At 40.5% G+C, this 17740-nt stretch overlaps 1 long non-coding RNA gene across 1 annotated transcript in view; it reads right to left on the bottom strand.

Moving 5' to 3' along the window:
• Window positions 1–3133: 3133 nt before the first annotated feature.
• Window positions 3134–17740, bottom strand: part of LOC123279065 (uncharacterized) — a 1363420-nt gene continuing 1348813 nt past the window's right edge. Inside the window, exon 7 of the long non-coding RNA XR_006516888.2 lies at window positions 3134–3211. This is a non-coding gene — a long non-coding RNA (uncharacterized lncRNA). The remainder of the gene's footprint in view (window positions 3212–17740) is intronic.

The following is a 17740-nucleotide window of genomic DNA, read 5'->3' as shown; positions in this document are numbered from 1 at the left end:
GTGAGAACACAATGAAGTGCTGTAGAAAGAGATTCTGGGAAACATAATCAACAATAACAAAGTTCATAAAAACATGGGAGTCACATATGGAAACTATGACCTGAACAGTGGTTCTGTACAATGTCCAGGTGGCAGAGCACCTGGAAGTCACAGCACACCATGATGATTGCACAGCCCCAGAACAAAAGACACAGTTAATCCCAGTATCTTTACTAAGTATGACTTTTATGAGCAGAAAATGTGATTAGATTGCTGTGTATAAACGCAACAGAAAACCAGAGCAAAGGAATCCAAATCTATAAAAAAAATACATCATGACCTGAGCATGATCACCTATTTCTGAGTCTTTCCATTAACATCATTTGTAACATGTCTATCACTTTGGTCCCTGGCAGGTACACATGGAAGATCTAACAGAGCAGGTCCCAAAGTTTCAGGACAAAACTGAGGGAGGAAAGTTTTAAAATGAGAACATTTTATCTATTAACCTATTTTTTTCTGTGAAAGAAAAAGCTTGGTATTGCTTGATTTTTAGAGAAATACTTTAGCGTAAGTGGAAATTTGCTGCCTTAGATTACTCCAAGTCATTAGAAGTTTGGGTAGAAGGAGGCAGAGGAGATTGGGACAACTTTCCTTCTAAGGACTCGTTAATTCCCTGACTCAGTTCTCTTTCTTGTGTTTCCCTCTCATATCTCTCCTATCTTAGGCCACTCACTGATTCGTTGGGGCAGATGAATCAAGAGTCTTATTCAAGTTGCCTTTTATTGACTACTCTCAGACTCTGGACCTCTGAGTCCTAAAAAAGGACATCCCATGTTCCTTTCATGCTGCCCTATGGAAAAGCCTGGGATGATCTATATCTCATTCCCTGGACAGTTCTCCTCTCAAGCATTTCCTTTTGGTTCCTTCACAAGTGCCCTTCCCTTTCCTTAGCTTGTCTCTTATGTTGCTTCTTATAGCATAGAATCCCAGCTTGTCTTTCATTCTTAATGGTCCAAGTTTGTTTTCCTATTCAATGGCAGCCTTTCTGTTGGACCAGTCCGAACAGGTTTCAGTCGTGTTCTCACATATGAACCAAGGAAATTCTGCTATTCTGGTGTTCCTAAAGGACATTGCAATGCATAGGGAATTAGCAATCAATAGTCTGATCAAACAAAAAACCCAGCATCCCAAAGAATGAGAGTTCTTCTACAAGTGCCTGACATTCCCACAGCCCCTTCCTAGGAAAGAGGCCAAAGACTGTTTCTTCTACTTTTCATGTTTAAGCCATGTAGATTTGTTACCCTGGCCACACCTCAGTGGACCCTGTGTTTGCACAACAGCTACTTACAAACAACTGTGTGGTGGACTAGACATTAGGGAGTCTGGGGACCTAGAGAATGTTTCACACAGGGCCTCTTCCAACTAAGACATCCTACAAGGAATAGTGACAAACCAACTTAATCTGATCCTTCTACGTTAAGAATCTGGATGTGTGTGCGCTTCAGCATGACCCAGAAGCCACAAGACAGACAGAAGCAGAGACAGCTGTAGTAGTGGGAATGGAGGGCAACACTCATCTCCCTCTGCGTTACAAGCATGGAGATGCTACAGGCAGAGGTGGTTCTCAGCAGTCATAAAGGTACAGTAAAATGAAGTGGTTCTGGCTACACCTCAGGGTTACTATTATGTGCTGAACGTCTTTCCTCTTCTTCATAAAACCTGACTGCGTTGTTGCTCAGATGGTTTCCTTACTTTTCCCGGTGCTTTTAAAGTAATTCCCCATTAGCTGATGTAACTGGACTAGTCCTGTCTTCTTTGCAACCTGAGAGAGCATCACCAACACAGGGACATCCCACACAGTCTCTGTGGGAATTCTCTCTCTCAGACATGAGCTGTGATCAAAACCAAAGAATAAAACTTAAAAAAGCATAGAATATCCTCATGAATTCCTGTAAAAATATGATATTGTATTTTCATTCATGCCCTGCTAAATACTGATTACTCTAAGCTAAAAAGATAACAGATTGTAAAACCTTAACCCCCAAAAAAGCCAAATGCAGAAATATCTTCTGATAGCCAATGTGGGAACACACTCAGAACCCCAGATTTGGTATAAAGATTATTGAAGACTCTTGAGATTCAGCAGATGCAGAAAGAAGCTGTCCTTCACGGAGCTTCCCTTATTTGACTAAAAGCAGAAACTTCTGAGAAATGAGGACTGCCTTAAATTCCCTCTTTGGGGTGGGTCTGCTCCCAGGAGAAAGACGAAGGGTAAAGCTACTATTAAATGTCATCTCTTGGGGAGTTTTAAGGTTCTGAAGAAGATGAACAGCCCAACCATTCATACTTGTATAGACAAGTATTTATCATAAACTTTCTTCTCTCCCATTTGTTCTCCCAAAAAACCCATCTGTCTTTCCTAAAGAAACCTATTTGTTCTTCTCATAGAAGCTTTTTCTTCCCCTCACTTTCCAATACTAAATTAGGTACAGAAGTCCCAATGTATAACCACTCCTTTGAATTACTCATCGCTGAGTGCTCTCAAATGTATGCTCTTTGCACGTGCAATTTTTTTCTCCTGTTACTGTGTCTTTTGTCAGTTTAATTCACAAGCCTCAAGTACTAAACCTAAGAGGGTAGAGGAAAAGTTTTTTCTCCCATACACCAAAGAATTTACTTGCCTACTTAAATATAGCCCTTTCCACGTTCAACTAGAATCTCTTTCAGTCAAGTTCAACAGAGGAAATCCTATTTGTAAGGATTTTCTAAATGCTGGGCCTTCCTTTGGTATTGCAAACAAAGGTTCAATCCTCTCCTTTGGGCTTCTCCAAAGATTAAAAGAAAAAAAAAAAGCTTCACAAGGAAGAAAACCAATCCATTCAAGCCAAAAGAAATCTGCACATCTAATGCCAGTCACCTCCACCAGCTGTGACAGACCCTACTGACAGAAGCTTGTTGAGAATGCCACTTTACAAGATTTTCCTCAAGACTAAAGAGAAAATGAAAATAGCACCGCAGTTATTACTCTTCTCCTTCCCTTTGCCTGTCAGTGGGTTTCTGCAGACCACAATCACTTGAGTATAGAATAGGTATAAGAACGTTAATCATGTATAAAATTTAATTAATATGTGTGTATATATATGTATTTTACCTTAATTAGACATTTCCATCAGTGTCCAAGAAGGGCATTGTGAATTAAGCTTTCTTGGGAGCAGCAATACTATTTATCCTGGGAAAGAGAAAACACAGAGAGACACATAAACTCAGAGACTGCCTACTTTTCAATCTGGTGATTCATACTTTAGAAAAGAATAAGGGGATGGGAAAATGCGGGAGAGTTCTTCGTGGAAATGGTATAAGACAGCTAATAGCGGCAATTTGCCTAAAACCCCAAAAAAAGTATTAGGCGGTTTTCTTGGATCTTTCTTCTAAAGATTTCTAGGACTGTAAGCTGCTTCTTTTGAAAACAGACTTGTATCCAATGCCTTCCTGGTGGGCAGGGACTATGTCTTGGAAGGGAGAGGAAAGAGGTTTTTGCATTAGAAACACCTTGGTCAAATGGTTTAATCACTCAGAGTTTCATTTTCCTCATCTGTAAACTGAGAGCGATAATACCTTCCTCACAGGCCTGTGATAAGGATTAAGTTGGAGAAGACATGAAAAGCTCCCCCACAGCATCTTACACATAGTAGGCCCTGCATCATATTTGTTCCCCACAGTGCCTTACACATAGTAAGCCCTTCATACATATTGGTGCTTCTTTCCTGCACAGTCCCCTCCCCTGGCCCTTTGCTTCTCTTGTAATTACTTCCAACGCCTTATCACAGTGTTAGCTCTGTGGCATTTAACTGAAAAAAAATAAAATGATGATTTCAAAATAGCTGCTTTAAAAATAAAAAAAAAAGAGATGCCAGCTTCACATTTAATGGTAAGAATAGCTAACTGTGTTGAATGTTCCCCATGCGCCAGGCCCTGTACTGATCATTTTAGAACCAGCATCTCTTTAGCCCTCGCAACAACCTTACAGAGAGGGTGATAGTAGAAAGCCGAGGCACGGGGAAGTTAAGTCCCTTCTTCCAGACTGCACAGCAACGGAGTGGTAGAGCTGGGATTTGCGACCACAGAGCCTCTCCTCTGCCCTGTCCCCACCCCATCACTCCGGCTTCACCATGCTCTGCACCACAGGACTGTCATGTGCTCCAAATGATGTCACACACTCTATTTGAATTATCTCTTCTCCTCCCCTCTCTCCGTCCCTCCTTTCCTTCTCTGCCTTCCTTCAACCTTTGTTTTTAATCTGAATTCACTGTTTTATTTCGCTCTTCTGCCTTGCTTTGACAGATAGGACGGAATATTGATCACTGTGGGATAATTGGGATCTCTTCTTGGACTCAGCCTTTTACTAGCTGTGTCATTGCAGATGAGTCACTTAACTTGGAACTTTGGGCTTTTTTCCCTGTAAAATGAATGTGTCAGACAAGATGATACCGAGAGACACTTTCCAGTTTACCGGTCCTATGACTGGCCACTTTGGAAGCAGTTTTAGATCACGCCAGTATCACGAGCTTCATGGATATGTAGCAGTTGTACACTCTAACATAGTCACAAATTTGCCTGCTTTAGCTTAAGCTAAAATTCCAAATTTCTGAGAGGAGACGTTTATATTTACATACATTCTTTAAAGAGCTTACACATGAGGATACTGAAGTTCAAAGAGGTTAGGTAACTTACCCAAGGTCACACAGCAGTGTAGAGCCAAAGTCTGAATCCAAGTTTACCTGTCCCTACAACTCCTGTTCTTCACAATATCCCAACCTACCAGAAAGTACTGTACAGAGAAGTTAATTAACTCAAATTAGTCTCATTTCTGATCTTTGACTCAAAATTTAGGGTGGTAATAATAAAAATAGCTGGTATGCATTGTGAACTTATTACATGCAGCCAGCCATGTCAGAACTTTGCATATATGTTATCTCACTTAGCTTTCCCATCAAACCAATGCCAGGGACCATAATCATCCTTTTTGATAAATGAGGAAATTAAGACACCAGAACTAACATTGCTTGCCCAAGACACAGAGCTGATAAGTAGAGGATCTAGAATTTGAACCAAGAGTAACTAAAACATTGGTTCAGGTTACAATTTATTTTATTCACTGGCATGTGGCAGTTATGGTGCATTTTCAAGTTAATAAACTGGAGTTGTGACTACTGGAAGGGAAAGTTGGAGAAGGTTAGTGTGAGGGTGACCACAAAGACAGCCTTGTCATTTAGTAATTCACAGACTCCAATAAAGGAGAGGAGAAGGATGTTTTTTAGAAAGATTTGCCAGAGACTGCTGAGAACATGCCTCCTGAACTGTTTTCCCCATTAAAATCGCAAGCTATTGTCATTCTCTCTGACAACGAGAAACGAAATGACAAAATGAATTTAGGGGACGATGTTTGTCAGTGAGGTGTGCAGCGTGTCCTTCACACTTAGGGAGTCAGGCCTACGTGCTGTCTACCCTTGGGCGGAGGGAAACTGAGCTCCAAGGAGAAAGCAGGTGAAGCAAACAGCCCATGAGGGAAAGAGCCCTATTTATTTAGCTGGGTCCAGACTTACGGAGGAAAATGCCTTCCAGATGCATTCCAAACACAGCGACATGATTAGGATGGAGAAAGCAGGCAAGTCTGTTTGGCTTCTGTGGGGGATTTGTTTGTGTATTCTAATTGCATCATCATTTAGCTTTATTTCATCTGGAACCTGGCTGCCAAATGAGCGTATTGATTACCTGTCATGGATGCATATTTCTCAATTAAAAGCCATCAAGGCTTGTAAAATCTCAACTGCGTCAAGACCTACGAGTGGATTTTAGGAAGACTTTGAGTAGTCCCACTAGCCACTTTCCACTGAGCATCAACTATAAGGCTGGGACCTACAACTACATCTGCTGGCTTATTGAAATGTCACCCCCCTTCAAAGGAAATATTGTTGTATTTCCGTCTTTTAAATGAGCAAACAGGCTCAGGAAGATTAAAAATGTTGCCGAAGCCTGTATAATTAGTAAGTGGAGGACGAGGGCTTTGAATTCACCCACACAGCATTCAAATCCCACAGGTGTTTCTGGAGCACACAAGCAGTCCAGTGCACAGCATGGGCTGTAATGCCACGCTGCTTGGCTTGAAGCCCCAGCTCTATCACTTACCAGCTCTGTGATCTTGAATAAGTTTCTTACCATCTCTGTGTCTCAGTTTCCTTATCTCTAGAGCCAGGGAAATAATAGCTCACAGAGTGTTTAGGATTAAATGAATACTATTTGTACGGCATTTAAACTAGCACCTAAGATAACGAATAACCATTATTTTTACATCCTCTGGATGCTGTGAAAGGAAACTGTAAATCTTTGACCTTCAAAAACTTGCTGTAGGCACTTTGTATTTCCAAAGACTTTGCAACAATTCAATTTTCCTCACAGCAGCCTAGTGCTTCAGGTCAGACCATGTCTTTCGCTCTCAGACTGAGACGTGAGGACCCACTGTGTTGAAATATTTCCATTTCATACGCTTCACGATCCTCATTATTGCATTTGAAGACACACCTAACAATGCTATTTATTTTTAATCACCACATGCTCTGGATACCTTAGGTCTACTCCTCTCAACAACCTCACAATTAGGTGCTAATATCTCCATTTCACAGATGAAAATGCTATGGGTCATAAAATCAAGATAATTTCCCCAAGTTCATATTGCTGGTATGTAGCAAGAGTGAGATTTGAACTTAAATCTGAACCCCTTCTAAATTCATGTGCTTGCCTCCAAATCATGGTTCTTAACCACTGATGATTTCTCCTTGTCCCCCTGGTGAACCGTTATTCGTCTGGTGAGATTCAACCCACAGATCTATCACCGTCCCTGATGTTTGTCTGTGGAACACATATTTTACAGAGCCCTGTCTACATTCTACTCTGCTCCATGTTGTGTGGACAGGGATGGACACAAGCATGGTCTCTGCATGAAGCTCACAGCCTAAGGGGGTGACATACAATCACACACTTGATACGTTGTAAGAAGGAAATGATGAAGATGCCAGGATGAAGAAAATCGAGGACAACAGGTCAGTAGATGGCACAGGGGCTCTCTGAGAAAATGACATTTAAGCTGATATGACAAGGAGAAGGAGGCAATGTGTGAAGAGTCGGGGGGGGGGGTTGTGCCACCTGGCAGAGAAAGAGCCTGTGCACAGATCCCGAGACAAAAGAGGAGCATGGGAACCAGAAGAAAGCATGTGCAGTGGGGGAGAATGAGGAAGAGGGTGGAGACGGGGTAGGAATTAGTGGAAGAGGCTGGAGGAATGGGCTGGGGCCACATCATTCAGGGATCCAGTGGGCCATAGGGAAGTGCTGAGTTCTGAGTCCTAAAGAGCCTCATGCAGTCCTTGTTGGTAGGTGGGCATTCTCACATCACATTGTCATCGTACGCTCATTTATCTGTTTCCCCTCCAGACTGTGAGCTTCTTGGGAACCTAAGACAGTGTTCAGAACAAAGTGGACATTAAGTAAATTGAATGAATGAATGAATGAATAAGTTGAATCTGATAACACTGCGATTCTTTTAAGAGTCTTATTGAGTGATAGATGTAATAAGGCTGGAGTGAAAAAAGAAATGAGTATTTCTGTTCCTGGCTAAGAATCAAATCCATCAGATATATTTACATTATGTAAAAATAGATGGGCATTATATATTAATAATACATTACCATCAGCAGCTTGGCACAGGGCTCAGTGCTTCACATACAACCTATTTAATTTTCATGACAATAAACATGAAGTACTTACTGTTAACCTCCATTTTAGAGAGAAAACAACAACAAAAAACTAGGGCAGAGTTTAAATAAATTACCCCGGGTGGAAAAGATTGTACTTGCAGCACCAGAATTTGAACCCAGGTATTTCATTCAAAGTCTGTGTACTTGGCAATTTCATAATGTGTCTCTTGAGATAGCTGTTCTTGGAATTGTTTAAAGTTTACAAATATACAACATAATTTATAAAAGTAATAGTCATTGAAAGGAAATGAGTAATAGCAAACAAAAAGAGAAACATTGAATTTTTAACAACAGTGAATGGTTAATAAAAATAAAATCTGACAGAATCTCATTAATAATGCTTAGGAAACAATAAAGAAAAAGAAAAACACAATGCATTAGATCTGTGTTTTGCAGATGCATTTGTTTTAATTTTCTTTATTTTCATTATGCTTCCTGTAAATTACAAAAAAATTAGCAGGAAAAGGGAAGCAATGGGAGGTACAATTTCCTAGGAATGGCAACCAACAAGCTGGGTAAGCAAGCCAATATTTGTATACTTCATACTTTTTCTATTCCTATTCCCAGTTGGCTATGCCTAGAAGGCCTTCCCTCTCCCCCTGCTGTCTGAATAACTCCTATTTATTCTTCAAGACTCAGATCAAAGTCCTCTCAGTCTGGGAAGCCCTACCTGGCTTTCTGGGTGCCCACCATATCACAGTCATTTCCTTCCTACAGTTTACAAAATGCTATAGAATAATTTTTTCTGAGTCATCCAATGTAGAAACCAAGCCCTACAATTAGTAGATAGTTCATAAGTAGCTGTTGAGTAAATGAATAAAGTAATTATCCTGCTTAATTATTCTCCTTTTAATGCTCATGCTGCTAGGCAGTGAGCAAAGGGAAGAGAAACATATATTTATTCAGATGTGCCCAAGGCAGATCTGGACCCTTTGTCTGAATTACTACCTTTATTGTTCACAACAGCATTGTTGAATATGTATCTCTAGCCCCATTTTATAGATGGAGAAACAGGCTCAAAGAAGACAAACTGTTCATATCAGTGGGAATTAACTTAGCATTCCTGAGGGAGACGGGACATGTTATGGAAAACACAGAGGATTGGGGATTTGAGGAGAGAGAAAAAAAAATAAGAGGAAATAATGTTGAGCAGCATTTAGAACGAATCTGAGATGAAATCTCTGCTCGCATGGCTCCAGGTTGCTCTCTGAGGCAGTTCAGCACAGAAGGAAGAAGCATGACCACTGGACCCAGCCAGCCTTGGTTTGAATGCAAGCTCTACTATTGACCTATTGACCTTGGGCAAATTGCATAACCTTTTTGAGGTTCAGTTTACCCATCTGTAAAATGCGAATGATAATAACAGCATTTACCTTATAGGGATAATATGAGGATGAAATAAGGCAACATATGTGATGATCTTAAACTCCTTGACACTTAACATAAAAGTGTGGACAATTCTTATTCAATGCTTTTATCAGTAACAAAGAAAAAGACAAAGTTACCCATCAAATGAGTATTGCCTTATGGAATACAGATAAATTGGAGCCTGATCAGAAAAGGGTGAGCAGAAAAGAGGAAGACTTTCCACATACTGAAGGGGTCCTTGAATATGTTGTTTACTGTGGAAAACAGAATGCTCAGGAACAATGACATGGCAGCTACTGATCAGTCAACATTTCTTCTCTACAAGAATTGTGCCGAGCTCTTGTCAGCATCACATTGTTAATCCTCACAACAGTACCACTGAGGGGTAGACCCTCTTTTGAACATCTTTTTATTTATATTGTTCATTTTACCCTGAGGAAAATAAAGGTTAGAGAACTGATATGACTGTGGTTACAAAAAAACAGAAAAAAGAACAAGAGCTGGGGTTCAAATCCAGAATTATCTTTTGTCAAAACTCGTGTCCATAGCCCCTTGGTGTGCTATCCACAGATCCATTTCTTATTCCCTATGGGAGTTTGTCTGCTGCTACATTATCCTGACTATGAATAATGCCCTCTAACACGCAAAGGCAAGGGAAGAGGGAGTTAATTTATTCCATGTCGTTGCAGAGGACAGAATGAACATGGCATATAAGAAAGAACTTTGGTTCAACATTAGAAAAGATCTTTAGCTATAATAAGGCACCTGTGGAATCGGGGAACTATCATTGGACTTATGAGTCAGAAAGGCATTGAATTTTAACTCCATTTCTTACCAGCTAGGACAACGTATATACTAACATTCCTTAATCCTCAGTTTTCTCATCTGTAAAATTAACATAGGAATCTTTAATTCACTTGCTTGCTTGGAGAAGAAGATGAGATTGTATATGCAAATCGCTGATAGTAAGCATGCTTTTGCTCCTTTCATTTACCCCATTAAGTATTAAGAGCTGTTCAGTAGTGCAGTGGGAGGTGCTGAATCCCGTCCTCATTTCCCACTACTCGAAGTGCACAAACAGAGGGTGAACAGCTAAATGATAGGGCCCCATGGTGCCAGCTCAAACCTCAATGGATGGAGGAACTTCACGGCCCCTCTAGCGCTAAGATTCTGAGAAATTAGGAAAGACAGAAAACGTGTCTAAAACCAGGATTCAAGATAACCTCAATGGTTTGATCGGGGTGTTAAAATTAAGGTGATGAAATTGAACAGGGGTAAGTATAAAAAAAAATTTGCATTTAAATTAGAAATAATCAACAGCAATCACAGCAACACACTCTTGCTTGTATAGAAGGGGGGAGTATGGTTTGGCCATAGTGAAATGAAAATGTGCTCAAGTGTTTTATCAATCACCAGCTTAGTGTGTGATTCAACTTCTAAAACAAATAAACAGCAACAAAAAATAACCTTGACTAATCTAGGCTGTGTTGCATTTTTAGATTGAGGATCTAGGCCAGAGACTATATCATGCACTCTAAACCATCCACACTTTGTTGGGGGAAAATTTCCTTCTAAAGTCAGCATATATGTGAAAAATTCCCTATAGCCAAAACCAACTTTGAAAATTCCTTATTTTACACACAAGGTACTCTATTCATGGTTTGGGGTCTACAACCCTATTCAGTGACTCTTATGCGCAATAGAATTCAAGTACTGCAGGGCTAAATTACGCACAAAATAAAATCTTACCATTTTACCTTTTAAAAATTTAACAAATGCCTAATGGTGAATGGAAAATGGATGAAGAATTACAAAGAGCTCCTGCTTGTCTTCAGGGTTTACTCAATTTTTAAAAAATCCTTAAGCCTTTAGAACTTATAAATCGATTGTCGTGCAGATTAAGTGAGATAATATATATTGCTTTTTAACTAAGCGTTAAATTTTAAAGGGAAAATTGACAAATTAAAGATTGGTGGCCAGGATTGTTATGGATTGGAGACCATGCCGTAAAACAGGATTCAGCAAACTATGGCCTCTGGACAAAATATGGCCTGCAGCCTGTTTTTCTATACCTATGAGTGAAGAATGCTTTTGACATTTAAAGGTTGTAAAAAAAGAAAAAAAAGAAGAGAAAGAAGAATTTGTGGCAGAGACCTTATGTGGTCTACAAAGTCTAAAATGTTTACTCTCTTGCCCTTTATAGAAACAGTTTGCAAATCCTGACCATAGAGGAACATCATTGGAGATCTACCACCGAAAAAGAGAAGACCAAGCTCTCTCCTCTCTAGGCCTATGTCCATGCTCCCTAACATGCCTCACAAGCCCCCTTCTCCGTTGTCACCTTCTCCAGATGTCCAATGTCACCTCTTGCTCTGGGAATACTATGTGGTCTGCATTCTCCACTCCTGGAACACTATTTCACTCCTCTGGGCCTTTGCTGACTGTGTTCCCCAGTAAAATTCATCCCCCCTTGATATTTTAGTTTTCTCAAAAAGTTTTCACTGAGGCCTCTTCCCCTTTGTGCTCAAGAGCACACATGTGGACTTCTTTCTTTTTAACTGATTCCATCTAATTGAGTTTATCTGTTCCTTCATGGTCTCTCCTTCTAGAATCTAGAGTCTAGATGGTAAGCTCTGATACAATAGTGAAGACAATTATTTATCTGTCTTGTTAGCACCTAACGTTGTACGCAGAACCTGGTGGGCTCCTAGTAAATGTTTTCTAAAACGAGGTAAATACGTTTAAATACTAGCAGAGATGTCCATGCAGTGGGGAGTAGACTGCTTTGTGAAGCTTTCAGAAAATAAAAATGAGAATAATGAGGGAAAGATATAGTTAGGAAGGAAATTCCACTCGGGAGTCAGGAATAGATGAAGGAACAGATTTTATCACCAAGAAGATCTGACTTTGAATCCTGACAACGTCTTCATTTCACTCTGAGATTTTAACAAAATAATTCACCTTTAGAGCCAGTTTTCTCATCTCTAGGCTGGAGATTTTAACAACCGCCTCATGGGATATTGGAAGATTAAGACCATGTACCTTAGAAGGGCCAATACAATCAATGTCCTGCACTTATCCCTTCCTAATTTCTCATTCCCTTGGGTTCCTCCCCAATGCCACATCTCTTCCCACTACACCTGAAAAAAAACCAAAGTGAATTTCCACCAAACTGCTTCAAACATTTCATCAAAGTTTCCCCTGACTTAATATACCACCCCTAGAAGATAAACGCTAGGGTTCTGTCAACAGAGGCAGGCTATGCATCGAGAGGAGACAGTTCATAGTAATTTTGTCAGCAAAATTGTAACAATAAAGGCCCAAACAACACTTCATCTCCCTGTCAGTTGTCTTGAAAGGCCAGATTACTTTTTCCTCAATCTTGGCACATCCAATTAAGGTAGACTTACAAGCCAGGCAGGTGTAAAGTGCAAGCTAGCACTTGTTCACATTAGCAATTATCAATGGAAAACTACACGAATGCAAAGGTTTGGCCCCACTGTTGCCCTGGCAACCATCAGCCTGCGGAGACACTGCGGACACTGACATGAAAGCTTGACATCTCTGCTCTGAAAAAAGATGGCTTCTCTTTCCCCATTTTCCCCAGTTGCTTTTTGTGTTTGCCACTGCAAGCTCCAAAAGAAAATACTTTTTATCATCTTGGCATTTGGGAATCTATCAAAGACTTGAACTGACAATTGCATGTGTTTGATGAATATGTATTGAACACCTATTAAGTACCAGGCATTGTGCAAGAAAAGCCACTTTCAAGCTAGAAAAATGAACTATTTGCATTTCCTTCCTTCTTTTTCTTCCTTCCTTCTGTCATTCATTCATTCAACAAACACTGTTCAGGGAATTATGTGGGCCAGGCGCCATGCTTGACACAACTGATGCAGAGATAAATAAGAACTAGTTCTTGCCATCAAGTAGTTCTCAGTCATATTAACAAGCCATAAAAACACAAGAACCGTAGGTACAGGTACAGGCAAGTGTGTCCATAAGAAAGGTTAAAAATAATATCTTATAAGGATGTTATGAGGCCAAAACAAAAAAAAATGCTTCAGAGATTTGAAAAGATAGAAGTAGAGTCCCCAAATAAAAATGCAAAGTATTATTCTTAGAACTCACATTGCTGGTTCACTCTTTTACCTATTCATTCATTTATCGCATATTTTTGGATGATGTTAGGTAAAAGAAACCCAGTGAAGAATAATAAGTTTGGAAGAGAGAGAGAATAAGAAACAGAGATAGAAAGGTTGGTTAAGATAGGCTGGGGGAGGAATTAACACTTACTAAGCCACGAATACAAACCAGACACTACATGTGATCTAACTTGACTTCTAAAAACTTAGTCAGACAGTATTATCCTTCTTTTTTTCTTCTCCCTCTCTCTTCTTCCCTTTCTTTTTCTTCCTCTTCTTAATTCCACTTTACAGATTATCAGATGAGAAAATTCCTGTCTCAGGGAGGTTAACTCATTTGGAATCAAGGATGCCTGCATTCAACCAAGTGCCTGACTTCAAAGCTTGTGCTCTTGATGCTATGACATGAGGGAGAGAAAAAATGCCAATGTATGAGATGCAGACCACAGAAATGCACAGAAGCGCGGCACTTGAGGAACAGAAAATAATAACTGGAGGCACACAGGGTCTCTATTTCCTTTGGAAGCCTTTGACTTGAGAAGAGTTAACCTTTAATTTAGCAGAGTCTCTGACAACCAAAAACCTCTGATTGCCTCTTGACACTGTTTTGAGTTCCATGACAATCTCCATAGAAAGAGATTTCAAAGAGACTTAAGAATAAAAAGCAAAATCAATGAAAGGAAAAGAATTATTTTAAAGTAGGGCTGCATAGCATAGTTAGATGTGTGCTGCACTGAAGCCACTCACAGGGACAGGGAGAAAGAAGCAAGGCAGGAGTGGCCTGATACTTGTTTATGGATGAGAAAACTGGGCTGGAGGAGGCTACGTGACTTGTCTAAGCGTACACGTCTCTTACTTGGTTAAAACCACCAGGCACTTCTCTTTTTACATGTATTGGTGGAGAGGAATCTGCCAGTAAATTTCAATTTAGGAAAATGTGGTTATTACCAATGAGTAGTTTAGTCCCGGAATTCATAGTCTACGACCTTGCTGCCCAAAGGGCAGTGCACAGACTGGCAGCCCAGCGTCATTCTGCAGGCTCCCAGACCTGCATTTGAACAAGACCCTCAGGTGGCTTGTGTGCTCACTGAAGTCTGAGGAGCCCTGAGAAGAAATGGCTTTGTTACCAAAAGAAGATGGGCTTTGGGGCTAAGTTCATCTGGGTTTAAATCAAAGCACAAATATCTGAGCCACGACCGTGACTTAGATAGTTAGGAAGGAAAGGGTAAAGCGCTCAGGAAGACACAGCAGCCTGGGCGGAAGTGCACGGGAGTGACGAGGCTCATCCTGTTCAAGGGACAGCAAGCGGCCGAAGTTGTGGCCTCATGTTCCTCCTGGAGTGTGAAGATAAGCTAGAAATAGGACTTTGGTGCCAGGGTGAATACTCAACTATTATCCTCTGGTGAATGGGACACAATTAATGGCTAATGCTGCATCCAAAACAAAACAATTCTTTTTGTATACTATTTTACAGTTTAACTGTATCTGACACATAGGTACTCAACAAATATTTGCTGACTGACTGAATCAACATAAAACATTTTCACGTCCTTCATCTCATGGGGTGATTCCAACTCTTCTGAGAGCTACAAAGAGCAGGGATTATTTTTTACATTTTTATTACTTCCCATTTTATAGAATATCAAAGTTCAGGTGGGGAAAATGATTTGCATGAAATGATGCTGCTAGTAATTTCTGGATCCAGATCTCAAAATCAATCCTTAGGACTCCAAAATGTACCGTCTTTTTCTTCAATAAGGTGTCAGTTCTTTGGCTTCATACTTTCACCAGTTCGCAACTGAGTTCGTATCTTCAGAACTAAGTACTCAAGCGAATGACGGAAAAAAAGATGCCCCAGTGTGACATGGTAACCAGTCCTTTTCTTTGCAGAAGTGTACTGTCTGGTTTTCTGTGCCACCAAACCAGTATCTCCCAAAGGTGGAAGAGTGACCTCTGCTAATTGGAGATAACAAGCTTCCTTTGTACACCTTGCTCTGCCATCATGGTGGGCCCTGCGTCTCCAGATAGTCCAAGGACCATTCTCCTTTCCCCAGTTCTGAATGACAGGTACTGTGTTGAGTTTCCACTCAGAGAGAATTACGTTTGTGGGACTTAAAATAATTCAGCCTATGGAAAGACTTACCGAGAGAGGGGCAAAATTAGTAATGCAAGCAACTTCCTGACCAAAGATTTAATAGATTTAACATGAGGCCATATGCCATTTTTCTAAAGCCTATTTCAGATTGCTGATCACTGAAGTTGTCTCTCTCAAGTTAATTACTAGCGTATGAAAAGAAAGAAATCCCAGGATGAGAAATGATTGTTCCAGAAGACTGTGTGGTGTAATAAAAGACTTGGACTTGGGAATCAAATGAAAACAAACTCCTGCTCTGGCATTAATACCGCCGCCAGTGGCCACTAACTGACTAGTTAACATTTACCAAACATTTACGATGTGCCAGGGAAAGTGCTAAGTGCAACCACAGGCATTATTTCATTTAATCCTCACAGCCACCCTGTTGCTATCCCTACTTTGAAGCTGAAGCTGTAGGTGTCACAGGTTCAAGAGGTTCTGAAACCTCTTGAAGTTTCAGAACTTGCTCCTGGTCACATAGTTGAAAAGACGTAGGTAGTGTAGCTTCAAATCCTGTCCCGTCCGTCTCTAGTGCTCACTCACTTGGCCATTACATTACGTGTCTCCTATGGGACTTTGGGCCAGTTATTTAATCTCTCACACACATGGTTTCTCCAGTTTAACAACAGGAAGATAACACATGAAAAGATCAATAGCTAATGCATATGAAAGTGCTAGAAGAGCGCATGGCACACAGTAGGTACCCAATAAATATTAAAATTTTCTTTCTTCTCCTCCTAAGAAGTCCTAGAAGGAAAAACGAAAAGCTGTCATCTAAACATCAGCTCTGTAGGCTTCCAATGATTTTGATTACAAACAACATGACTTTTAACTGGAGTTAATGAGCAGCATTTTGAGTTCCCGGACGAGCTTCATGGGCAGCTCTAACGGGTCCATAGGATCTCTTACAGAACACAAGAGCTCCTTTTTTTTTTTTCTTTTTCCAAAGTGGGAGTTAATAGTGGCTTAGTGCTTGACAGGCTCTGCGGTGCCACACGCCTGCTAAGTCACACCAAAAACACTACTGACAGGTTTGGCAAAGCAACTTCGATTTGGAGTGCCTCTGATGTTTCCTCTTGGCTCTAGATTTGGGTAATCTGTGGCAAAGTTTTCAGCTTCTTCATGACTCTTTTCCCTTCGATTTCCTTCACTTTGGGAGAGAGAAGTAACACAAATGAGCCACTGCCAGGGTTTTATCCTGTTCAGTAGTAAAATAGGAGGAACATTACCTACTTTCTAACTTTGCTGCAAGAAGCAAATGAGAAAAATACCTTTGCACGCCTGACTCATTGTAGGTGGTAACTAGTTCTTAGCTCCTGCCCTCAAAGATCTTAAGTCATGAGAGGGCTGCGAACCAGCTCTTTCTTTGCCTCTAGAAACGTTTCACAAATGATCATTCCAAAGAAAATGTGTATGTAAATGATTTTTCAGGGAACACTGTTCTGCTATGCAAATGAGGAGTCCAAAGATAGGTTTTCTATTTGAAGATAAAAGCTGATAGATGAGATGATGGCCAGCTCCTTTTCAGAAAGTTCATGAAAGAGCCTCATAAGGACCAGAGCGAATAAATAGAATTCAAGGGGAAGGGGGGTTCAAGCAGCGAGAAGCATTAGGTCTAGAGAAGAAGTATCAGGAATTTGTTTGTGATGGTTAAGTAAATGGGTCATTATTCTAAGGAGAAGCCCAAATTCGGAATGCAGCTCTCTACAGTGGACAGAAGCAACGAGAACTGGGTCAATGAAGCCTGATCGTAGGGAAGGCAGCCAGGTGAAAGAAGATGCTCTAAGTAATATAATTACACCCTAACACAATTTAATGAGAAGGTCGAAGACCACTGAAATACAGCTGTATGTAGGGAACGGCCCTCCTCAGAGAATTTTAAGATCTTTTTTGATTGATCCCCAACTCTGGTAGTTCAGAACTCTATGGTCTTTTAACTACATTGAACCTCAGTTTATTTCTCACTTATTAGATGAGGATAATGCATAATGTGATCCTTTACTTGGTACATATTATGGTGATTTTTCAGGGTTTTTTTTTAATGTGATGTCACTGAATTCTCCATAAGAAATTTATGAGATAGCTATCACTGTTTCTGTATTTTATGAGACAACTGAGGCTCAGATACTCTATCAATTAACCTGCAAAGCCCTGCTGTTAGCCGGTGGCAGAACCTAGGTGGACGGGCCAGTCTGTCTGACCCTAAAACTGTGCTCTTTTCCATGTGTGACACTCACCCCCTCAGAGAATATTGCTTATGATAAAGAACATGGAAGCAAGTGGTGTGTCTAGCACATACCTGG

The sequence above is a fragment of the Equus asinus genome, chromosome 20, assembly GCF_041296235.1.
Source record: "Equus asinus isolate D_3611 breed Donkey chromosome 20, EquAss-T2T_v2, whole genome shotgun sequence".
In the NCBI taxonomy this organism is placed as follows: Eukaryota; Metazoa; Chordata; class Mammalia; order Perissodactyla; family Equidae; genus Equus; species Equus asinus.
This window is presented reverse-complemented; position numbering and strand designations above follow the sequence as displayed.